This window comes from Salmo salar, chromosome 20 (assembly GCF_965601325.2).
Source record: "Salmo salar chromosome 20, fSalSal1, whole genome shotgun sequence".
NCBI classification, from domain to species: domain Eukaryota; kingdom Metazoa; phylum Chordata; class Actinopteri; order Salmoniformes; family Salmonidae; genus Salmo; species Salmo salar.
The window spans coordinates 959,020-986,062 of NC_138310.1; the positions used below are offsets into that span (position 1 = coordinate 959,020).

The window sequence follows — 27,043 nt, forward strand, 5'->3', positions numbered from 1 at the left end:
TATTTTTGTGTGATTTTGTTGTCAGCACATTCAACTATGTAAAGAACAAAGTATTTAATAAGATTATTTCATTCATTCAGATCTAGGATGTGTTATTTTAGTGTTGCCTTAATTTTTTTGAGCAGTGTATTTTGATTTGTTTAACACTTTTTTGTTCACTACATGATTCCAAATGTGTTATTTCATAGTTTTGTAAAAATAAAGAAAAACCCTTGAATGAGTAGGTGTGTCCAAACTTTTCACTGGTACTGTACACACAAATGTACAGTCGTGGCCAAAGGTTTTGAGAATGACACAAATATTCATTTCCACACAGTTTGCTGCTTCGGTGTCTTTAGATATTTTTGTCAGATGTTAGTATGGAATACTGAAGTATAATTACAAGCATTTCATAAGTGTCAAAGGCTTTTATTGACAATTACATTAAGTTGATCCAAAAAGTCAATATTTGCAGTGTTGACCCTTCTTTTTCAAGACCTCTGCAATCCATGCTGTCAATTAACTTCTGGGCCACATCCTGACTGATGGCAGCCCATTCTTGCATAATCAATGCTTGGAGGTTATCAGTTTGTGGATTTTGTTTGTCCACTCGCCTCTTGAGGATTGACCACAAATTCTCAATGGTATTATGGTCTGGTGAGTTTCCTGGCCATGGACCCAAAATATTGATGTTTTGTTCCCCGAGCCACTTAGTTATCACTTTTGCCTTATGGTGCTTAGGTGCTCCATCATGCTGGACAAGGCATTATTTGTCACCAAACTGTTCCTGGATGGTTGGGAGAAGTTGCTCTCGGAGGATGTGTTGGTACCATTCTTTATTCATGGCTGTGTTCTTAGGCAAAATTGTGAGTGAGCCCACTCCCTTGGCTGAGAAGCAACCCCACACATGAATGGTCTCAGGATACTTTACTGTTGGCATGACACAGGACTGATGGTAGCACTCACCTTCTCTTCTCCGGACAAGCTATTTTCCAGATGCCCCAAACAATCAGAAAGGGGATTCATCAGAGAAAATGACTTTACCCCAGTCCTCAGCAGTCCAATCCCTGTACCTTTTGCAGAATATCAGTCTGTCCCTGATGTTTTTCCTGGAGAGAAGTGGCTTCTTTGCTGCCCTTCTTGACACCAGGCCAAGAAGCGAAATGCTTGTGTTTCTAGCTCCTACAGCGCAGTAATACAATATCAGTTCAATACTATACCAATACGCAAATAATTCATAAAGCCCAAAACAAACAAGTAATGCATTCCCTGTACATGTATCCAAAATGGCGTTTTTGTTGGGGGGTTGCTTGTGCTCTTATGAACTGAACCAAATACAGGACCACTACAATACATAAGTGCAATGCAATACAGTACTGTAATATACACCAGGGTTCCCAAAGTGGCGGCCCACGGGCCAAATGGGGTTTAATTTGGCCCCCCAAGTTTAAAAAAAAGTATATGCTTTTTTGTTGGACATGCAGCACTGTAAAAACACCAGGAAATATTTTGATGGGGGGGTTCCTCTCTTGGTTTTTTTCCTAGGTTCTGGCCTTTCTAGGGAGTTTTTCCTAGCCACCGTGCTTCTACACTTGCATTGCTTGCTGTTTGGGGTTTTAGGCTGGGTTTCTGTACAACACTTTGAGATATCAGCTGATGTAAGAAGGGCTTTATAAATAAATTTGATTTGATTTGAAATCAGCTCCAAGTGATTTTAATTTTGGAAATCTGTTCCAAAGTATTCTCACACATAATAGAGAGAAGTGATTATATATAAATGTAAGCACAGTTTGAAATTGTTATGTTTTAGTCAAATGTTATTTCTGTTTGTGCTTCTTGCGATCAATTTGAAGTCCACAAATTATTTGTAATTATGTTCCGGCCCCCCCGACCATCCGTAGTTGATGATCCCTGAAATACACAATTACAATATATTTGGAAAATGAGCTTACCACCCTCCTTCAGGCCATGGATGAGGCATGCAATGATTTAAATCCAGGTGCAAAAACAATGAGGACATTTACTGTGATTTTGATGAGAACCTATGGCCAAATGATCAAGACAGACTTGATGCAAACTAGTGCCTGCTTGTCACGATTCCCACCGACGGTGGCGCCCCCTCCTGCTCTGGTGGCGCTCGGCGGTCGTCGTCCCCGGCTTATTAGCTGCCACCGATTCCCTTTTGCTTTTCCCTTTTTTTATTTTAGACACCTGTGGTCAATTAGCCATTAGAGGGGCTATTTAGTTTAGCTGGCCCACTCCTTGTTGTGCGGGATTAATTGTTGTAATTCGACTGTCTTGTTCGTGTCGGCTTGGCATTGTCGCACATTGTATTTATTCCCCTGTGTTTGGGAACTTTGTTTTTCCTTCTAAGTGTTATTAAAAAACACCACTCCCTGTGCTCGTTGCTTCCTTCGCCTCATTCCTACAAACGCGACTACCAACGCCGTTACACTGCTAAAAGTAGTTTCATTCATTTCTTTAATTTGATTACATTGGAAAGATGTTTTCAATGATCACACCTTTGATCATGGGATAGAAATTATGGACATTTAATGTTCAGTCAATTTTAATCTGTAGTGCAATTGTATTGCCAACGTGAAAACAGTGTAATGCACTGTAATTTACAGTACTGTATCATATCACATTCAAAGGGCAATTTTGAAACATGTATTTTAAATTTTTTGCTATTGGATTAAGTGGTTGTTAAATAACAATTGTATTTTGGTGATTAAACCAATATAGTTATTATATTTCATTGTTAACTTATATTTTGGATCAATGGTTTTGTGGTGAAATATGTCAACAAACAAAATGAATGCACAATGAAAGGTTTTGAATGTAAGACTGACTACATTACAAGTGTTACCAGTTTGGAGATTTGTACTAAGTTTTTAAAAAGTCCCACATACTTGTGAAAATAGTACCAAAGTGATAAAAAAATACTAACACATTCACACGCCAATTATGAAGTCAGTAGTGTTTCTCTCTCTCTCTGTGTGTGTGTGTGTGTGTGTGTGTGTGCGTGCGTGTATGTGTACGTACGTACGTGCGTGCGTGTGTGTGTGTGTGTGTGTAATGTCTGTGTGTACCCCTCTCCAAGATGTCAGATGCAGAAACACTGGCCGTTTTGGGTTACTGCGATATAGAGCCTCCATCTGTGAAAATACTGGGAGCTCGGCATGGCTCGCCACTCTGAATGTGAGAATGGGGTAGATCCCTTCCCTTTACACAAACACATGACCACAGGATGTAACAGCCAACCCCAGTCTCCCCTAACCCTAGCCTGGAGCAGTGACCGGGCTAGTCCCTGAGCTGACTCTCCTGTGGAAAGAAGCACATCTTGTTGGGACTATAGGGGAGAGTGGGGACACAAGAAACAAGGGACCTCTGTAACAGGGTATGTAGAAATAATCCCTGTTCTCCCCTAGTTCCCTATGGGTGACTTAGTTCCATATACACATGCCTACCGTCTGTCTGTGTTTCACCTATCCGGTATCACTGATATCTTAAGCTATTGGATCACACAGGGGTGGTGTCTCCTGGGACTTACATGGAGATAGTTCCATCATCGGCCTGTGTGGTCTATCCTGCCTCCTTCTGATTACTATGTGTAATAACCCCAGAACTGTGATAATGCCACGACAATGCATTTGTGCTCCTCTTGTGAATTTAGTTGTAGTTGTACATACTTACAAGGGTCTGGTGTCAATTTTATCTTAATTAAGTCAATTCAAGAACTGAAATTCCTATTGTAATTATGAAGATCATTTTTAATTAGAATTGGAATTTCAGTTTACTTTGTGAATGGACTGACTTCAGATAGAACTGACCACAAGCCTGATACTTAAGTTGTTTTAATAGTCGCTTATCTGTTATCATTTTATACTTCAAACTCTCACTAGAACACTCATTGGCCATGTCCAATTATCTGTACATGCGTTCAGGGTCATTCCTAGCCTTTTGGGGGCCCAAAGCGAGTTTTTCTTGGTAATTTCCTGCAATTCTACAGGTTAACCTGCAGGGCGCAGAGAAAATGTTGTCCTCCGCTTTCTCTCTGTTTGATGCACTGGTGTGTGACTCGGCTGTGTGTTGCTTGTGTATTTGCCATTTCACTGGCTGTGCTTGTTTCGGGAGGCAATGTGTGGGTTGTATTTGTGAACCCACTCTAGCTAAAAGCAAACTTTTAGAAAATTCCTGTCAAGAAGAGAGACATGTAGGCCCAGCTAGACAAGCTAGCCTAGCTAGCCTGTAGTTTAATATGCAGGTTACTAACTAATGTTTTCAACGCTGCAGGAGCTGTGATTATTTTGCTCTATTCTGGGACTATGTGGACCGTCCGGACATTCAATGTAGCAAATGTTTGCCTGCAGAAGACTACAGGGGAGAAGTGGCTACTCTTAGCAAATAAGTAGCGAACTAACACATGCTACTGGTCAATCCATGCCCACCTACTTTCTCTTTCTCTTCTACTCCAGTAGATGGATGCCGCTCTGGCCAAGTGAGAGTGTATGTGTTTTTATTAGGGATCCCCATTACCTATTGCCAAGGCAGCAGCTACTATTCCTGGGGTCCAAAGACATTAAGGAACTTATATTTCATATAAAACAGAATGTAAAACAGTACATCATATGACGTATGACGCTACAAGCTTGGCACACCTGTATTTGGGAAGTTTCTCCATTCTTCTCTGCAGACCCTCTCAAGCTCTGTCAAGTTGGATGAGGAGCGTTGCTGCACAGCATAGATGTTTAATTGGATCAAAGTCCGGGCTCTGGCTGGGCCGCTCAAGGACATTCAGAGACTTGTCCCGAAGCCACTCCTGCGTTGTCTTGGCTGTGTGCTTAGGGTCATTGTCCTGTTGAAATGTCAACCTTCGCTTCAGTCTGAGGTCCTGAGCACTCTGGAGCAGGCTTTCATCAAAGATCTCTCTGTACTTTGCTCCGTTCATCTTTTCCTCGATCCAGCCTAGTCTCCCAGTCCCTTCCCCGGAAAAACATCCCCACAGCATGATGCTGCCACCAACATGCTTCACCGCAGGGATGGTGCCAGGTTTCCTCCAGACGTGACGCTTGACATTCAGGCCAAAGAGTTCAATCTTGGTTTCATCAGACCAGAGAATCTTGCTTCTCATTGTCTGAGAGTCTTTAGGTGCCTTTTGGCAAACTCCAAGCAGGCTGTCATGTGACTTTTACTGAGAAGTGACTTCCGTCTGGTCACTATACCATAAAGGCCTGATTGGTGGAGTGCTGCAGAGATGGTTGTCCTTCTGGAAGGTTCTCCCATCTAAACAAAAGAACTCTGGAGCTCTGTCAGAGTGACCATCGGGTTCTTGGTCACCTCCCTGACCAAGGCCTTTCTCCCCCGATTGCTCAGTGTGGCCGGGCAGCCAGCTCAAGGGAGAGTCTTGGTGGTTCCAAACTTCTTCCATTTAAGAATGATGGAGGCCACTATGTTCTCGGGGACCTTCAATGCTACACAACATTTTTGTTACCTTTCCCCAGATCTGTGCCTCGACACAATCCTGTCTCGGAGCTCTACGGACAATTCCTTCAACCTCATGGCTTGGTTTTTGCTCTGACGTGCACTGTCAACTGTGGGACCTTATATAGACAGGTGTGTACTTTTCCAAGTCATGTCTAATCAATTGAATTTACCACAGGTGGACTCCAATCAAGTTGTAGAAACATCTCAAGGATGATCAATGGAAACAGGATGCAACTGAGCTCAATTTCGAGTCTCATAGCAAAGGGGCCGAAAACTCTTTTTTTTTCTATACATTTCCCCAAATTCCAAAAACCTGTTTTTCTTTTGTCATTATGGGGAATTGTGTGTAGATTAATGAGGGGAAAAATATATTTAATACATTTTAGAATAAGACTGTAACGTAACAAAATGTGGGAACTGTGAAGAGGTCAGAATACTTTCTGAGTGCCCCATAACATTATTACACCACTACATATCTACAATACAAAGTGTATTTGTATTTAATATGGATCCCCATTAGCTGCTGCCAGGCCAGCAGTTACTCTTCCTGGGGTCAAGCAAAATTAAGGAAGTTATAAAATTTTTTTTTTTAAACATTACAATATATTCACATTAGATTTCACAACATATTAAGTCTGTTTCCTCAGGCCCTTAGTCTACTACCACACATCTACAACACAAAATCCATGTTAGCCTGTCTTTGCATGCATGTGTCGCTGCCTGTGTGTGTCTCTTAACAGTACCCGCTGTTCCATAAGGTGTATTTTTACTTGTTTTTAAAATCTGATTCTACTACTTGCATTAGTTACCTAATGTGGAATAGAGTTCCATGTAGTCATGGCTCTACAGTTGAAGTCGGAAGTTTACATACACTTTAGCCAAATACATTTAAACTCAGTTTTTCACAATTCCTGACATTTAATCCAAGTAAAAATTCCCTGTCTTAGGTCAGTTAGGATCACCACTTTATTTTAAGAATGTGAAATGTCAGAATAACAGTAGAGAGAATGATTAATTTCAGCTTCTATTTCTTTCATCACATTTCCAGTGGGTCAGAAGTTTACATACACTCAATTGGTATTTGGTAGCATTGCCTTTAAAATGTTTAACTTGGGTCAAACGTTTTGAGAAGCCTTCCACAAGCTTCCCACAATAAGTTGGGTGAATTTTGGCCCAGTCATCCTGACAGAGCTGGTGTAACTAAATCAGGTTTGTAGGCCTCCTTGCTTGCACACGCTTTTTCAGTTCTGCCCACACATTTTCTATAGGATTGAGGTCAGGGCTTTGTGATGGCCACTCCAATACCTCAACTTTGTTGTCCTTAAGCCATTTTGCTACAACTTTGGAAGTATGTTTGGGATCATTGTCAATTTGGAAGACCCATTTGCGACCAAGCTTTAACTTCCTGACTGATGTCTTGAGATGTTGCTTCAATATATCCACATAATGTTCCTCCCTCATGATGCCATCTATTTTGTGAAGTGCACCAGTCCCTCCTGCAGCAAAGCACCCCCACAACATGATGTTGAAACCCCCGTGCTTCACGGTTGGGATGGTGTTCTTAGGCTTGCAAAGCTCCCCCTTTTTCCTCCAAACATAACAATGGTCGTTATGGCCATACAGGTCTATTTTTGTTTCATCAGACCAGAGGACATTTCTCCAAAAAGTACAATCTTTATCCCCATATGCAGTTGCAAACCATAGTCTGGCTTTTTTATGGTGGTTTTGGAACAGTGCTGAGCAGTCCTTGCTGAGCGGCCTTTCAGGTTATGTCGATATAGGACTCGTTTTACTGTGGATATAGATACCTATGTACCCGTTTCCTCCAGCATCTTCACAAGGTCCTTTGCTGTTGTTCTGGGATTGATTTGCATTTTTCGCACCAGAGTATGTTCATCTCTAGGAGACAGAACGCATCTCCTTCCTGAGCGGTATGACAGCTGCGTGGTCCCATGGTGTTTATACTTGCGTACTATTGTTTGTACAGATAAACATGGTACCTTTAGGCGTTTGGAAATTGCTTTTCCCATGATGTCAAGCAAAGAGGCACTGAGTTTGAAGGTAAGCCTTGAAATACATCCAAAGGTACACCTCCAATTGACTCAAATGATGTCAATTAGGCTATCAGAAGCTTCTAAAGCCATGACATCATTTTCTGGAATTTTCCAAGCTGTTTAAAGGCACAGTCAACTTAGTGTATGTAAACTTCTGACCCACTGGAATTGTGATACAGTGAAATAATCTGTCCGTAAACAATTGTTGGAATAATTGTCACGGCTGTTGTCGGTAGAAATGGACCAATACGCAGCAGGTACGTGAATGCTCATCTTGATTTTTAATTATCTTTCAAAACGAACATACAAAATAACAAAACCACGAACGATCAACAAAAACAGTCTGGTAAGGCACAAGGCGAAACACAGAACAATCACCCACAAATCACACATACAAACACACCCTAATATATGGAACTCTCAATCAAAGGCAGATAGACAACACCTGCCTTCAACTGAGAGTCCCAACCCCAATCAACCAAACATAGAAACACACAACCTAGACTAACCATAGAATTACTAAACATAAACCAAAACCCGGAATTACTAAATTAAACACCCTTTACACAAACACACCACCCCGAACCACAGAAAACAAATACCCCCTGCCACGCCCTGACCAAACTACAAAACAATTAACCTTATATACTGGCCAGGACGTGACAGTACCCCCCCCTTAAAGGTGCTACCCCAGAAGCACCTTAACAAAAAATAACCCCAAGCAACACCAACAAAAAGTCCCCTTTTCTAAAGGGAGGGAAGGGAGGGTGGCTGCCGTCAACGACGGCACTGTGCTACACCCCCCCTCCCCAACCCACCTATTTCTGGAGGTGGCTCTGGCTCCGGCCGTTCCAGGCTGTCGGGGCAGTCTGGCAATTCGGGAGAGTCGGGGCAGTCTGGCAATTCGGGAGAGTCTGGGCAGTCTGGCAATTCGGGACAGTCTGGCAATTCGGGACAGTCTTGGCAGTCTGGCAATTCGGGACAGTCTGGGCAGTCTGGCAATTCGGGACAGTCTGGGCAGTCTGGCAATTCGGGACAGTCTGGGCAGTCTGGCAATTCGGGACAGTCTGGGCAGTCTGGCAATTCGGGACAGTCTGGGCAGTCTGGCAATTCGGGACAGTCTGGGCAGTCTGGCAATTCGGGACAGTCTGGGCAGTCTGGCAATTCGGGCCACTCCGGCAGTTCAGGGCAGTCTGGCCACTCCGGCAGTTCAGGGCAGTCTGGCCACTCCGGCAGTTCAGGGCAGTCTGGCCACTCCGGCAGTTCAGGGCAGTCTGGCCACTCCGGCAGTTCAGGGCAGTCTGGCCACTCCGGCAGTTCAGGGCAGTCTGGCCACTCCGGCAGTAGTCTGGCCACTCCGGCAGTTCAGGGCAGTCTGGCCACTCCGGCAGTTCAGGGCAGTCTGGCCACTCCGGCAGTTCAGCGCAGTCTGGCCACTCCGGCAGTTCAGCGCAGTCTGGCCACTCCGGCAGTTCAGCGCAGTCTGGCCACTCCGGCAGTTCAGCGCAGTCTGGCCACTCCGGCAGTTCAGCGCAGTCTGGCCACTCCGGCAGTTCAGCGCAGTCTGGCCACTCCGGCAGTTCAGCGCAGTCTGACCTCTCTGGCGACTGTTGACTGGCGGGCAGCTCTGACGACTGTTGACTGGCGGGCAGCTCTGACGATGACTGTTGACTGGCGGGCAGCTCTGACGATGACTGTTGACTGGCGGGCAGCTCTGACGATGACTGTTGACTGGCGGGCAGCTCTGACGATGACTGTTGACTGGCGGGCAGCTCTGACGATGACTGTTGACTGGCGGGCAGCTCTGACGATGACTGTTGACTGGCGGGCAGCTCTGACGATGACTGTTGACTGGCGGGCAGCTCTGACGATGACTGTTGACTGGCGGGCAGCTCTGACGATGACTGTTGACTGGCGGGCAGCTCTGATGATGACTGTTGACTGGCGGGCAGCTCTGATGAAGACTGTTGACTGGCGAGGCTGGGTTGACGCACTTGTAGCCTGGTGCGTGGTGCTGGTACTGGGATTACCAGATTATGTACACGCACCTCCAGGCTAGTGCGGGGAGCGGGAACAGGACGAGTCGGACTGGGTTGACGCACTTCCGGGTCCGCACGAGAGACAGGAGCTGGAAACCCAGGGCTATGGAGGCGCACAGCCGGTCTAGATCTTACCTCCTGCACAACCCGCCTTGGCTGGATGGAACTAGTAGCCCTGTACGAGCGGGGTGCTCGTACAGGGCAGACTGGGCTGTGCAGGGGCCTGATGGTAGCCGTGCGTAGAGCGGGAGTTGGGTAGCCTGGTCCTCGGAGGCGTACCGGCGACCAGATGCGCTGCGCAGGCATCCTCCTACCAGGCTGGATGCCCGCTCTAGCACGGCACCTGCGAGGGGCTGGAATAACGCGCACCGGACTGTGCGTGCGTATGGGTGAGATAGTGCGCTCCTCAGCGAAACATAGCGCTCTCCACCCCATACGCTCCTCCATATAACCACGAGTAGCTGGCTTCCGGCTCTTCTTACGCCTAGCCAAACTACCCGTGTGCCCCCCCCCCAAAATTTTCTTGGGGGTGCCTCTCGTGCTTCTCCTTCAGCGCGTACTTGGCCTCGTACCACCGCCTCTCTGCCTTGGCTGCCTCAATTTCCTCCTGCGGGCGTCGATAATCCCCAGCCTGATGCCAGGGTCCGGCCCCGTCCAGAACTTCCTCCCAAGTCCACTTCTCCCGCCAGTCCAACTCGAACTCCGTCTGCTCCTTCCTCTGCTGCTTGGTCCTTTGGTGGTGGGTGATTCTGTCACGGCTGTTGTCGGTAGAAATGGACCAATACGCAGCAGGTACGTGAATGCTCATCTTGATTTTTAATTATCTTTCAAAACGAACATACAAAATAACAAAACCACGAACGATCAACAAAAACAGTCTGGTAAGGCACAAGGCGAAACACAGAACAATCACCCACAAATCACACATACAAACACACCCTAATATATGGAACTCTCAATCAAAGGCAGATAGACAACACCTGCCTTCAACTGAGAGTCCCAACCCCAATCAACCAAACATAGAAACACACAACCTAGACTAACCATAGAATTACTAAACATAAACCAAAACCCGGAATTACTAAATTAAACACCCTTTACACAAACACACCACCCCGAACCACAGAAAACAAATACCCCCTGCCACGCCCTGACCAAACTACAAAACAATTAACCTTATATACTGGCCAGGACGTGACAATAATTACTTGTGTCATGCACAAAGTAGATGTCCTAACCAACTTGCCAAAACTGTAGTTTGTAACAAGACATTTTTAGAGTGGTTGAAAAACGAGTTTTAATGACTCCAACCTAAGTGTATGTAAACCTCCGACTTCAACTGTATGTTGTACTGTGTTCCTCCGATAGTCTGTTCTGGACTTAGGGATTGTGAAGAGAACTCTGGTGGCATGTCTTGTGGGGTATGCATGGGTGTCCGAGCTGTGTGCTAGTAGTTTAAACAGACATCTCGGTACATTCAGCTTGTCAACACTTCTTACTAAAACAAGTCGTGATGAAGTAAATTTTTCCTCCACTTTGAGCCGTGAGAGATTGGCATGAATATCATTAACTATTTATTATAGCCATTGAAATGCTAGCTATTAAAATTTGATCCAACAAGAACATCAAGAGGTTAGAAATCCAGGGCATAAAAAGTGTCAATGTATGCCGTTGACTCAAGTTTTTTCTGAAGTCTGCAATCTGGATCCCTGCACAGTCTCATTGAAGATCTTGATCACTTTTCTAGCCTCTCTGGACTAAAACCTAATTATGACAAGTGTACCATATTGGGTATTGGATTGTTAAAAAACAGAGTGTTTGCATTACCTTGTAGTTTATCAATAAATGGGCGGATGGTGAAATAGACATACTTGGTATTCACTACTTGGTATTCAAAAAATATAAATGAACTTACCACAATCAATTTCAATAGAAAGTTAGCAAAAACGGATAAGATTCTGCAACTATGGAGAGGTAAATACTTGTCTATTTATGGAAAGATCACAGTTTACTTAGCTACTAATGGCACTGCCTACTCAAGACGCCTAATTTTTTTAATTATATGAGCAAAAAATATTTAATTTTATTTGGAATGCTAAGCCAGACAAGATTAAACATGCCTATTTATATAATGCATATGAGTTGGGGGGGGGGCTAAAATAATTAAATATTAAATATTTAAACCTCTCACTAAAGCTTCACTCATACATAAATTATAATTAAACCCTAAATAGATCTCCAGTAGATTAATAAGAAAGGCTCATCCTTTGTTCAACTTCTAATTTCCGACTAATTGAAAATTAAATTTTGTTTAAAGTATCACCCTTTTTAAACAAGCCATACAAAGCTAGTTACAATTTCAGTTTTATCCTCAGAAAAGATAGAACATATATTACAACAACTGTTATGGTTAAACTCAAATATACTGATTAATAAAAAAACATTCTTTATGGAATTATATATATTTTTTAAATTATATTTATTAATGATATTATGAATAGAAACATATGCAGCTATCAGAAATATATGGGAATATCTGCTCAATCCAAATTTACATCCAGCTGATTGCAGCATTACTACCAAAATGGGGGAGGCAAGTGGAAAAGGGAGAAGGTAGGGAACTTGTTTGCCTGCCATATATTAAAGATACAAATTGGCTGAAAGGAATTGGCATAAATAGAAATATATACCAGTTTCATTTGAGGACAAAAATGTTGACAGCTCTGCCATACAGGTTGCAAAATAAATGGGAAGAGTTTTTTGTTGTTGTACCGATTCCATGGCACATGGTTTATGAACTGGTGCAAAAAACAACACTTGATTCAACACTTAAAGTTTTTAAAATTAGATGATTATATAAAATGCGTGCCACCAACAGAATGCTGTATATATGGGGCATACAACAATCTCAGCTCTGTAGATTTTGCTGCAAAGAGACAGAATCACTAGATAATTTATTCTGGTATTTCCCCTATGTAGCTTGTTTCTGGTCACACCATGCACTTAAAATTAACCTTACAAATAGCAGTGTTGGGCGATTTGGAAAGCCATAGTCAGTCAATAAATAATATAATAATACTCGTAGGAAAGGTTTTCATCTTTAGCTCACAATCTGTGGATACTATAAAAAGTATGTAAAACATCACAGCACAATTGAAAAATATATGGCACATGGAAACCAAACGAGGGTGGTCTATGGTGATAGGTGGGATGGGCTAAGAGTGGCTGAGGGCTGGGATTAAAGAGTTTGTTTGATAATGCTATTATTGTTTGCGATGATTGTTTGTGATTGCTTCGTATAAAAGTACCATGTATGTAAAATGTGAATGCAAAATGTGTACGTAAAATGGATGTATATGTAGCAGAAAAGCTTAAAAAAAATTGTCCTTAGAAGACAGGGGGGTGGTGGATGGGATAATAAGAACATTTTTAATAAACAATAAATAAATAAAAAAGTGTAGTTATTCCCTCCGTAAGGCAATCAAACAAGCAAAACGTCAGTACAGAGACAAAGTGGAGTCGCAATTCAACGGCTCAGGCACAAGACGTATGTGGCAGGGTCTACAGACAATTACGGATTACAAAGGGAAAACCAGCCATGTCGCGGACAACGCCGTCTTGCTCCCGGACAAGCTAAACACCACAGAATGCCCGCTTTGAGGACAACACAATGCCACTGACGCGGCCCGCTCCCAGGGAGTATGGGCTCTCATTCTCCGTGGCCGACATGAGAAAGACATTTAAACGTGTCCTCAGAGCAAATCAAATCAAATCAAATGTTATTTGTCACATGCGCCAAATACAACAGGTGTAGTAGACTTTACAGTGAAATGCTTACTTACAAGCCCTTAACCAACAATGATTTCAGAAGTTAAGATAAAAACAATTTCAAGGTGTTAAGTAAAAAACAGATAAGTAAAACTTTGTATGCGCAGACCAGCTGGCTGAAGTGTGTACAGACATTTTTAATCTCTCCTTATCCCAGCCTGCTGTCCTCACTTTCTTAAAGATGTCCACCATTGTTCCTCTACCCAAGAAAGCATTGGTAACTGAACTAAATGACTATTGCCCCGTAGCACTCACTTCTGTCATCAAGAAGTGCTTTGAGAGGCTAGTTATTAAGGATCATATCACCTCTACCTTACCTGACACCCTAAACCCAATTTGCATACCGCCCCAATAGATCCACAGACGATGCAATCGCACTGCACACTGCCCTATCCCATCTGGACAAGAGGAATACCTATGTAAGAATGCTGTTCATTGACTATAGCTCAGCCTTCAACACCATAGTACCCTCCAAGCCAAAAAGATCATCAAGGACATCAACCACCTGAGCCACGGCCTGTTCACCCCGCTACCATCCAGAAGGCGAGATCAGTACAGGTGCATCAAAGCTGGGACCGAGAGACTGAAACAGCTTCTATCTCAAGGCCATTAGTCTGTTAAATAGCCATCACTAGCCGGCTACCAAACGGTTACTCAACCCTGAACATTAGAGGCTGCTGCCCTATAGACATGGAATCACTGGTCACTTTAATAATGGAACACTAGTCATGTTTTTAATAATGTTTACATACTGCTTTACTCATCTCATATGTATATACTGTATTGTATTCTACTATAATTTGTACTGTAATAACTGCTTGTCCTAATATTGATATATTTCTTAAATCCATTATTTTACTTTAGATTTGTGTGTATTGTTGTGAATTGTTAGATATTACTGCACTGTTGGAGCTAGGACACAAGCATTTCACTACACCGCAATAACATCTGCTAAATATGTGTATGTGACCAATAAAATTTGATTTGATAATTATGCTTTGAAAGTTGATAAACTTGTAACCGCACTTTTGTGAAAATGGCCATTGAATATTTGGTAAACCTACTGGAGAGCTCTTCATTGTCTAAACCCATTCAGCATTGTTCACACCCATCTCTTTAAGGATTAACATGTGAGGTCATGTGCAAAACAACCAAAGATTTCAAGACGAAAGGCTGGTTTATGCTACGTCTATCAACAGTTGTCACAGTGACATGAACATTCTATTGTCGTCCGACATCAGACTTGTCATTGATATTATGAAAAAGTATAAGCACAAAAACTAGAGGCTGCATGATATCAGCAACCTAGTGGTCCAAAATAGCATAACTAGTGAATTTTAACAACAATGAACCCACCCATTTAAAAATGTATTTAGTACATGTCAATCTAGCAAACCAGGCAATTAAAAGCAACTTTCTAAACAATGTTTCAAGTTTTGTTCGTTTCTAGCTAATGTTTAGTAAGCTGGCTAGCCAGTTCAAATAATGACCCTATCATATAGCTGACAATGAATACACTTTGGTTCCTTTGTCTTCATTAGTAAAGGAAAATAAAGTCGCAACAAGATCATTATCTACAAGTTAACCTGTTAGGGCTAGGGGGCAGCATTTGCACGTCTGGATAAAAAAAATGTACCCGATTTAATCTGGTTACTAATCCTACCCAGTAACTAGAATATGCATATACTTATTATATATGGATAGAAAACACTCTAAAGTTTCTAAAACTGTTTGAATGGTGTCTGTGAGTATAACAGAACTCATTTGGCAGGCAAAACCCTGAGACATTTTCTGACAGGAAGTGGATACCTGATGTGTTGTATTACCTTTAAACCTATCCCATTGAAAAACACAGGGGCTGAGGAATATTTTGGCACTTCCTATTGCTTCCACTAGATGTCACCAGCCTTTACAAAGTGTTTTGAGTCTTCTGGAGGGAGATCTGACCGAACAAGAGCCATGGAACGATGATGTCCCATTAGACACCTGGCGCGCGAGTTCATGTTGGGTACCCTCGTTCCAATACGTTATAAAAGAGTATGCATTCGTCCACCTTGAATATTATTCATGTTCTGGTTAAAAAAGGCCCTAATGATTTATGCTATACAACGTTTGACATGTTTGAACGAACGTAAATATATTTTTTCCCCTCGTTCATGACGAGAAGTCCGGCTGGCTTAGATCATGTGCTAACAAGACGGAGATTTTTGGACATAAATGATGAGCTTTTTTGAACAAAACTACATTCGTTATGGACCTGTGATACCTGGAAGTGACATCTGATGAAGAGAATCAAAGGTAATGGATTATTTACATAGTATTTTCGATTTTAGATCTCCCCAACATGATGTCTAGTCTGTATCGCAACGCGTATTTTTCTGGGCGCAGTGCTCAGATTATTGCAAAGTGTGATTTCCCAGTAAGGTTATTTTTAAATCTGGCAAGTTGATTGCGTTCAAGAGATGTAAATCTATAATTCTTTAAATGACAATATAATATTTTACCAATGTTTTCTAATTTTAATTATTTAATTTGTGACGCTGACTTGACTGCCGGTTATTGGAGGGAAACGATTTCCTCAACATCAATGCCATAGTAAAACGCTGTTTTTGGATATAAATATGAACTTGATAGAACTAAAAATGCATGCATTGTCTAACATAATGTCCTAGGAGTGTCATCTGATGGAGATTGTAAAAGGTTAGTGCATCATTTTAGCTGGTTTTATGGTTTTGGTGACCCTGTCTTTGAATCGACAAAACATTACACACAACTCTTGTAAATGTACTGTCCTAACATACTCTAAATTTATGCTTTCGCCGTAAAACCTTTTTGAAATCGTAAAACGTGGTTAGATTAAGGAGATGTTTATCTTTCAAAGGGTGTAAAATAGTTGTATGTTTGAAAAATTTGAATTTTGACATTTATTTGGATTCAAATTTGCCGCTCTTGAAATGCACCTGCTGTTGATGGAGTGCACCACGGGTGGCACGCTAGCGTCCCACCTAGCCCATAGAGGTTAATGGCGACACAATTCCTGAAAATAGCTTAAGTTTGTGAGTGCGACAAAATAAAAGTAGGGCATTCTACCTGAGAATTTTAGAACTTGGACACAGGCTAACGAGACAAACGTTATATCCTAATTTGACATTGGTGCAGGTCATGTTCTTCACAATACCGTCTCTGGTAAACATACACTATATCATATAAGATCAACGTTTATTTGTTACATGCACAGGATAGAGATAGAGTAGTGAAATGGTTACTTGCATAGTGGGGTCTTTTGTTGAGACATGTAGCTATCTATCTAGCTAGCTAGCTAAACAATGAAACATAATCTCAACTCATAATGTTACTACCCTTCATGAATCTGCAGGAAGCTAACCATCCAGGTTCAATGATAGCTAGCTAGCTAACAATAGGCTATAACCAGCAATGCAAATGGCTCTGCGATACGAATAATATTAATACACAGATCATACACGTAACGTTAGCAAGCCAGCTAGCTAATGTTAGCTAGCTAGCTAACAGCACGCTTTATCTTGAATTGAACAGACTTTCTGACAAAATGAAAAATGAATAATAACTTAAAATGGAGCTAGCTAAACTATCTTACCTGTAGACATGGATGGACGTTTCTACCTATCTGTCACGGATGGTATGGTTTCCCTTAGTTTGAAGATGTAATCCATAGACAGGTGTTTTATACAACAGCCTTCTGTGTGTTCTCTTTTCAACTCCCTCTGCATATTTGCAATCAAACGCCAGCATTTTCTCCATCTCCTTAGCTATCAACCTTCTACAGTCGAAACTCAGTGAATGAGACGCATTGGAAATTGGTCACAGGGGATGGGCCATCCCCATTATGACGTCGGCGGCCCAGTCTACCCCCACCTTTGGAAACGTTTTAAAACACTCTGCAACCGTCCCCGTCGAATCTTATTGGCTCTCTTGGTGTTACAGGCCCTGAAGATTAATGTTTTACAACGTTTGACATGTTTGAATGAACCTAGAGGAGGGAAAAAGTACATTTTCCGAAACTACTGTCCCGCGCACGTCGGAGCATTTGGAGACAGCCCTAGGACATGCTACCAACAGCAGGCTAATGGAACATGAAGGATGGACTTTTTCGACCGAAAATACATCTGTTGTGGACCTGGGATTCCTGGAAGTGCTTTCTGATGAAGACAACTAAAGGTAGGCGATTATTGACAATATTATACAAGATCAGATGTGACTTGCGATTGTTCCAAGATGGCGCGGCGCTAGTTTTCCTGGCTCATTTTCTGAGTATCGCATCTCCTTTTATCGCAAAGTGTGATTACCCAGTAAAGTTAATTTAAAATCTGGTATGACAGGTGTTCTCAAGAGATATTCATCTATAAATGTTAGATTGACAATATAAATTTTAAAAATTGTTTTCGAATAGTAATAAAGGGAATTATGCACTGTTTCCCGGGACGCATTTGAGGGGAAAATAGTTAGTCAACGTCAGACGCCGATGTAAAATGCTGTTTTTATATATAAATATGACCTTTATTGAACAAAAGAATGCATGCTGTGTGTAACATGATGTCCTAGGTGTGTCATCTGATGAAGTTTGTAAAAGGTTAGTGCTGCATTTAGCTGTCTTCTGGGTTTTTGTGACATTATATGCTAGCTTGAAAAATGGGTGTCTGATTATTTCTGGCTTGGTACTCTGCTGACATAATCTAATGTTTTGCTTTCGCTGTAAAGCCTTTTTGAAATCGGACAGTGTGGTTAGATAAAGGAGAGTCTTGTCTTTAAAATGCTGTGAAATAGTCATATGTTTGAAAAATTGAAGTTTTCGGATTTTAGAGGAATTTGTATTTCGCGCCACGCCCATCATTGGATATTGGAGCAGGTGTTCCGCTAGCGGAACATCTAGATGTAAGAGGTTTTAAGTGAACCGCACAAAACAATAAATGATCAAACGAAGCGTGACTAAGTGATGCACAAACACAAAACAATATCCCACAAACACAGGTTGGAAAAATGCTACCTAAATATGATCCCCAATTAGAGACAACGATTACCAGCTGCTGCTAATTGGGAATCATACAAATCACCAACATAGAAATAATAAACTAGAACCCCACATAGAAATAATAAACTTGAATACCCCCAGTCACGCCCTGACCTATTACACCATAGAGAAGCAAGGACTCTCTATGGTCAGGGCGTGACAGAAGGTCAGTCAATAAGGAACATTTCAAGAACTTTTAAAGTTTCTTCAAGTGCAGTCGCAAAAAACATAAAGTACTATGATGAAACTGGCTCTCATAGGACCGCCACAGTAATGGAAGACCCCGAGCTACCTCTGCTGCAGAGGATAAGTTCATTAGAGTTACCAGCCTCAGAAATTGCTGCCCAAATAAATGCTTTAGAGTTCAAGTGACAGACACATCTCAACATCAAAGGTTCAGAGGAGACTGTGTGAATCAGGCCTTTCAAGGTTGAATTGCTGCAAAGAAACCACTACTAAAGGACACCAATGATAAGAAGAGACTTGCTTGGGCCAAGGAACACGAGCAATAGACATTAGACTGGTAGAAATGTAACCTTTGGTCTGATGAGTCCACATTGGAGATTTTTGGTTCCAACCGCCATGTCTTTGTAAGACGCAGAGTAGGTGAACTCTGCATGTGTGGTTCCCACCGTAAAGCATGGAAGAGGAGGTGTGATCTGGAGCTTCAAGTTCCTTAGTGTCCATATCACCAAGGACTTAACATGGTCCACTCACACCAGCACAGTCGTGAAGAAGGCATGACAATGCCTCTTACCCCTCAGGAGGTTGAAACGATGCATGTGTGGTTCCCACCGTAAAGCATGGAAGAGGAGGTGTGATGGTGTGGGGGTGCTTTACTGGTGACACTGTCTGTGATTTATTTAGAATTCACGGCACACTTAACCAGCATGGCTACCACAGCATACTGCAGCGATACGCCATCCCATTTGGTTTGGGCTTAGTGGCACTATCATTTGTTTTTCAACAGGACAATGACCCAACACACCTACAGGCTGTGTAAGGGCTATTTTACCAAGAAGGAGAGTGATGGAGTGCTGCATAAGATGACCTGGCCTCCACAATCCCCCGACATCAACCAAATTGAAATGGTTTGGTATGAGTCAGACCGCAGAGTGAAGGAAAAGCAGCTAACAACTGCTCAGCATAAGTGGGAACTCCTTTTAAGACGGTTGGAAAAGCATTCCAAGTGAAGCTGGTTCAGAGAATGCCATGAGTGTGCAAAGCTGTCATCAAGGCAAAGGGTGGTTATTTGAAGAATCTCAAATATAAAATATATTTTGATTTGTTTAGAACTTTTTAGGTTACTAGATGATTCCATATGTGTTATTTCATAGTTTTGATGTCTTCACTGTTATTCTACAATGTGGAAAATAGTAAAAATAAAGAAAACCCCTTGAAATAGTAGGTTTTCAAAATCTTTGGACCGGTAGTGTATGAGCCTAGTGTGTTGTATAAGTTTTTAATAAACAGTGCATTCTAAATGGTATGAAGTACATTTACTACACTTGTAGGTTTAGTAAAATCAAAACAACTTTGATTTCACAGAATGTTAACATCCTGTCATAAAGAGCACGTTTAACTGTAGTAAGTACCTATTAAGTGCAAAATAAAGTAACAGTGTTAACCGTAACAGTGTTGACAATTTCATCTTAAAATCAGCCATTAATCCCCTGAGACAGCTCAGCATTCAACACCATAGTCCTCTCTAAGCTCTTTCCCAAGCTCGGTGGTAGGCCTGATCCCCGATGACGATGAGACAGCCTACAGGGAGGAGGTCAGAGACCTGGCAGTGTGGTGCCAGGACAACAACCTCTCCCTCAATGTCAGCAAGACAAAGTAGCTAATCGTGGACTACAGGAAATGGAGGTACATCAACAGGGCCGCAGTGGAGTGGGTCGAGAGCTTCAAGTTCCTTAGTGTCCATATCACCAAGGACGTAACATGGTCCACTCACACCAGCACAGTCGTGAAGAAGGCATGACAATGCCTCTTACCCCTCAGGAGGTTGAAAAGATTTGGCATGGCCCCTCAGATCACCACTGAGCGCATCTTGACTGGCTGCATCACTGCTTGGTATGGCAACTGCACCTCCCTCGATCACAAGGCGCTACAGAGGGTTACGCGGATGGCCCAGTACATCACTGGGCCCGAGTTCCCTGCCATCCAGGACCTCTATACCAGGCAGTATCAAAGGAAGGACCGTAAAATTATCAAATACCCCAGCCACCCAAGCCATAGACTGTTCACTTTTCTACCAGAGCACAAATTCTGTGACCAAAACCGCTTCTATGCCAGAGCCATAAGAGTGCTGAACAGTTAATCAAATGGCTACCTGGACTATTTGCATTGACCCTTTTTTCCACTGACTTTCTTGCACTGACTATGCCCACTCATTGGACTCTACCCACACACTCACATGTACTTACACTGACACTCCAACACACACATACACAAACACACACCATTACATCTGCTCACACCAGTGGAGGCTCCTCAGAGGAGGAAGGGAAGGACCATTCTTATCAGTGAATTTCAGAAAAATGTAAATAATGAAACATTAAAAAAGTTTTCATTTTTAAATTCAACTATACTAAATATATTCACGTCAACAAATCATTGATTAAAACACAATGAAGTAGCCTCAACAGCACTCTGTAGTGTAGCACCATGGTATAGCTGGAGGACAGCTAGTTTCCTTCCTCCTCTGGGTACATTGGCTTCAATACAAAACCTAGGAGGCTCATGGTTCTCACCCTCTTCCATGGATTTACTGTAATAATGACAATTAATAATCATAGCTCTTGCAGCATGAACTGACTTGTTGTTCACCCAAACAAAGGATCAGAGAAGAAATCTAGTATTGAAAGCATAAGTTACAGCTAGCTAGCACTGCAGTGCATAAAATGTGGCGCGTAGTTGACTCAAAGAGAGGGAAAGACAATAGTTGAACAGTTTTGTTGAACAGTTTTGAAAAATGTAGTTGAACAGTTTTGAACAAATTAATTTCTTCCAAATTGAAGGAAAAGCTAGAGTGAGAGAGAATGAGAACTATATTTCCTTGTCAATTTTTCACTTTTCACAGTGTAACTGCTAAACTGCTTGCTGACTGTACACTTTACTGCATGATTGTAGCTGGTATACGAACACGTTAGTTCTATTAGCTATATTGACTATGACGTTAGCTGATATGGTGACAAAGATGTAGGCTGTGTGATAGAGGTTATGATATGAAGGTTTGGCTTAGAAAGAGTGTTTCGCTTGGTCACAGACAGCTGATGTGGTGTTCACTGAAGTGGCTGCTTGTACTGTTTGCATATGATCAGGGGTGTATTCATTCTGCCGATTCTGTTCAAAAACGTTTTTTAAACGGAAGGAGAAACATACCTGAATTTGTCCAATAAAAACTATGTTGGACTAATGATTACACTCTAGATCAGCTAGATACAGGCAAGAGTGTGCAAGGCTGTATTGAATGTGTCACTGTCCGACATCTTGATTACAAAAAAATGTCTCTCGACCTGTTTACGTTGTAAACTTTCATTCATAGGCTAGGTTGTAGCAATCTCATGTTGGGTATAGGGAAAATGTGAGTATCATGTTGTAGCCTGAACCTATTGATGTTACATTGAGCTGGGTGATTGGAATATGACTGACAGTCATCCAATATGCTGTAATAGAAATAAGGCCATGATCATAAAATAAATAATCATCCTCCCTCATCTTAAACGGCACCGACCGGCAAACACACACTTTCACACTTTCCAACACACTGCTGCTACTCTGTTTATTATCTATACTGATTGCCTTGTCACTTTTACCCCTACCTACATGAACACAGAAATGGCTTCTAGAACATGAACTTTCATAAGCCTTAATGTGTATGCCATCTGTAAATACAAATTAAATTGTTAAATTACAAGCCTAGTTTGTTTGGCCACAAAAAAAGGCAGCAACCTTCCCGCTAGCCATGATTGGCTGAGATAATGAGGGGGCTGGACATGCCGAGAGATCGAGTTTTGAAATCAGTGGAATTAAAGTATGATAGCTAAGGAGATGGAGAAATCGTCTGTCTCCGGATTACATATTCAAACTAGGGGCATCCGTAACAGAGAGGGAGAAGCGTCCATCCATGTACAGTATACCGGTAAGATAGTCTAGCTAGCCACATTTTCAGATATTGCACGTTTCTAATTTTGTCAGAAAGTTTAATTTCAAGTTATAGTGTACTGTTAGTTAGCAAGCTAACGTTAGCTGGCTGGCTCGCTAGCTAACCATATATGTATGATCTGTGTAGTAATATTATTTGTATCTCAGAGCCATTTCCTTTGCTAGTTATAATCTAATGTTTGCATTTGTATGTATTATGGATCTCCATTAGCTTCTGCCAAGACTAAGGCAGTTATACAAATTTAAAAACATTACAATACATTCATTACAGAATTCCCAAAACACTGTGTGCCCTCAGGACCATACTCCACTACCACATATCTACAACGCAAAATCCATGTGTACGTGTGTGTATAGTGCATATGTTATCATGTGTGCGTACGCATGTGTCTGTGCCTATGTTTGTGTTACTTCACAGTCCCCGCTGTTCCATAAGGTGTATTTTTACAATCTGATTCTACTGCTTGCATCAGTTACCTGATGTGGAATAGAGTTCCATGTAGTCATGGCTCTATGTGGTAGAGTGCGCCTCCCATAGTCTGTTCTGGACTTGGGGACTGTGAAGAGACCTCTGGTGGCATGTGTTGTGGGGTATGCATAGGTGTCCGAGCTGTGTGCTAGTATTTTAAACAGACAGCTCAGTACCTTCAGCTTGTCAACACCTCTTACAAAAACAAGTAATGAGGAAGTCAATCTCTCTTCCACTTTGAGCCATAAGAGATTGACATGCATGTCATTAATGTTAGCTCTCCGTGTAATTTTAAGGGCCAGCTGTGCTGCCCTGTTCTTTTATCTTTTTTAATTTTTAATTTCACCTTTATTTAACCAGGTAGGCTAGTTGAGAACAAGTTCTCATTTACAACTGCGACCTGGCCAAGATAAAGCAAAGCAGTGCGACACAAACAACAACACAGAGTTACACATGGAATAAACAAGCGTACAGTCAATAACACAATAGAAAAAAAGAAAGTCTATATACAGTGTGTGCAAATGGCGTGAGGTAAAGCAATTAATAGGCCATAGTAGTGAAGTAATTACAATTTAGCAAATTAACACTGGAGTGATAGATGTGCAGATGATGATGTGCAAGTAGAAATACTGGTGTGCAAAAGAGCAGAAAAGTAAATAAAAACAATATGGGAATGAGGTAGGTAGATTGGATGGGCTATTTACAGATGGGCTACGTACAGCTGCAGCGATCGGTTAGCTGCTCAGATAGCTGATGTTTAAAGTTAGTGAGGGAAATATAAGTCTCCAGCTTCAGCGATTTTTGCAAGTCCCTCTTTGTGGCACCTGACCACACGACTGAACAGTAGTCCAGGTGCAACAAAACCAGGGCCTGTAGGACCTGCCTTGTTGATAGTGTTGTTAAGAAGGCAGAGCAGCGCTTTATTATGGACTGACATCTCACCCTCTTAGCTGCTGTTCTATCAATATGTTTTGATAGCTCCTCGAACCTCAACTTGTTCAATTTCCACATTATTAATTACCAGATGTAGTTGAGGTTTAGAGTTTAGTGAATGATCTGTCCCAAATACAATGCTTTTAGTTTTGGAAATATTTAGGACTAACTTATTCCTTGCTATCCATTCCAAAAATAACCGCAGCTATTTGTTAAGTGTTGCAGTCATTTCAGTCCCTGTAGTAGCTAACGTGTATAATGTTGTGTCATCCGCATACAACGACACACTGGCTTTACTCAAAGTCGGTGGCATGTCGTTAGTAATGATTGAAAAAAGCAATGGGCCTAAACAGCTACCCTGGGGAATTCCTACTTCTACCTGGATTATGTTTGAGAGGCTTCCATTAAAGAACACCCTCTGTGTTCTGTTAGACAAGTAACTCTTTATCCACATTATAGTAGGGGGTGTAAAGCCATAACACATACTTTTTTCCAGAAGCAGACTGTGATCGATAATGTCAAAAGCTGCACTGAAGGCTAGCTAACATTGAACCTGGTTGGTTTGAGACCTGCACAGTCATGCAGGGTAGAAACGTCATGAGTTTGGATTATGGTTTTTTGTTTAGCTAGCTAGCTACATGTCTTAACAAAAGACTTCACTATGCAAGTAACCATTTCAGTCGAATGTTCAAGATGTCAATGCGACAACTGTTGATAGACATAGCTGGTAAATATGTTCTGGCTACCTACTCTGATTTCAGAGCACTCTCGTCTGAGTGTGCTAGAGCGCAGGATAACTGACGAATTTGTGTTTGTTTTATATTATTTTGTGTATTAATGTGTATATTGATGTTTATATTGATGTGTATATTGATGTGTATGCATCAGCATTACTCCCTGTCAGAAGAAAGATTAAATAAAATAATGAATAAAATAAAAACACTGTAGAATTCAAAGGACGATTTCCTATTCTCTAATACCAATAGGTATTAAAACTCCTTCACACCGTTTTTACCATACATGTAGTATTCCTCTACAAGGGTCCAACTAATACCCCAAAACTACCCCAAATTACTCAAAACAGCTACCCAAAACAGTAGGACCCCTCTACAACAAACACTCTGCCGCTGTCCCAACTTTCAACACCCTTCACTCGCTTCCAATAGCCATAACCAACCTTTGGCACTAACGAGAGAAACATTTGATGGTCCAATTTAAAAATGGAATATACCCAGAACACATGATGTGTGGGATTTGAGCAATTAAACACATGATTTGAGCAATAAAACACTCCCATCATTAAATGTACAAAAACATAGTTCCCTCACATGGATATCTCATCTTTATCTAGTCTATATCTATCTATACCAAGTGTATAAGTCTACCCCGAGAGCACTTGCATCCTGGTCCAAATGACCAAGCAGTAAATCAACTGAAAAGCTGGTAAAAATAACTAAATGTCTCTATTGGTCCATAGAATAACTTTTGGAACACCTTTCTCAAACTGTAAAATCATGCGGCCCTGTTTGAAACCATGTCGTGTTCAATTCCCCCAAGGTTTTCACAGTGTATGTTTTAGACTTGTCTGGCAAAGGGTATTGTCTAGCAACATCAGCTAATTTTAGCATTTTCCATTCCCGAAAATAAACACCTCCACCCATCACATGCACTCTCTCCCCAATGTACGTACACCAACATTCTCTCAAAGACACACTCACACTCTCCATATGTCACAGACATTCTTTACGCACACACAAAGACACTCAAATTCTTCCATTCACAAAAATGCAGATACAATTCAAAGATCAAACAAATGTTCTCACTAATTGTGAACTTAGGCAAGGTCATTCACTCATCTTTCTTCTACTGTATTCTATATTGCACACATGAACAACATCTCTCAAGAACACCTGCACACATACACATAGGTGTGATGAACATATACTCTTAGAAAAAAGGGTTCCAATAGGGTTCTGGGGCTGTCCATATAGGGGAACCCTTTTTGGTTCCATTTAGAACCCTTTTTTGTTTCTAGGTAGAACTATTTTGGGTTCCATGCAAACCCTATGTGGAAAAGGTTCTACATGGAACCCAAAATGGTTCTACATGGAACCCAAAATGGTTCTAGTTGGAACCAAAAGGGGTTCTTCGAAGGGTTCTCCTATGGGGACAGCCAAATAAAAAATGTTGGTTCAAGATAGCACCTTGTTTTTCTAAGAGTGTACACACCTGCGCTACATTCATGCATTTATGTATATATATATCCATGCATGTCTGAGCACCAACTTGTGCACAGAGAGCCCCATTCGTTCTATTGTACTCGATCGTTCTATTGTACTCACCTTTGGTTTTAGACAGTCTGGAACACACACATACACACACAGGAGAAGAGAGAGGATGTTGAAAAGTTCCTGGAATTTCTCACGTTCCAACTTTTCCCTCCCTTTGCTTGTTCCTGGTGTTGACTTTCCCCATTTTATAGGCTCTCCTCTGGAATCTGCACTCCAATCGGTGGTCGCGATTCCTCTGACATCATTTCTCCTCGTTTTCCACTGCTCCACTGCTCCTTGCCCTAAACCCTCTCACTCTGACACTTTCATCCTCATCACCCCAGGGCTGGGGCTATTACCTGCTAATGGGAACTCTGGGGAGTAGCTGGGTGGCCGGGGGAGGTGAGGGCTGTTGTCCCCCCCCTCCCTCTACTGGGCAACAGAGTTAATGTCCCAGAAATCAGAGGGAAAGGTCAGGTCCCGTTGCCTGATGAGGTGCATGCTGTCGGAATGACGGTCCTTAAAGCCACAGAGGCGAGCGGGCGATGTAGGTAGAGAGATCAGAGGAGGAGAGGCGACAGGTGTAGGCGACAGGCAAGGTTTATCTTTCCATACCGCCTGCGGTTGATCAGATCGCCTGCAGATGATCAGATCGCTCAGCCCAGGCTTGTATCTCCCCTGTCTGAAATAAAGTCATGATAGCTACTCCTTGTCTAAACTAAAGTCAGATCCTCCTGACCTATACACTAACTGTACACTATGTAGCC

At 42.0% G+C, this 27,043-nt stretch overlaps 1 protein-coding gene across 1 annotated transcript in view; it reads right to left on the reverse strand.

The window, feature by feature from the left end:
* Positions 1-26,701, reverse strand: part of ostn (osteocrin) — a 41,222-nt gene extending 14,521 nt beyond the window's left edge. Inside the window, exon 1 of the mRNA XM_045704185.2 lies at positions 26,349-26,701. The gene's annotated coding sequence lies outside the window, so the exon portion shown is untranslated. The remainder of the gene's footprint in view (positions 1-26,348) is intronic.
* Between the last annotated feature and the right edge of the window lie 342 nt (positions 26,702-27,043).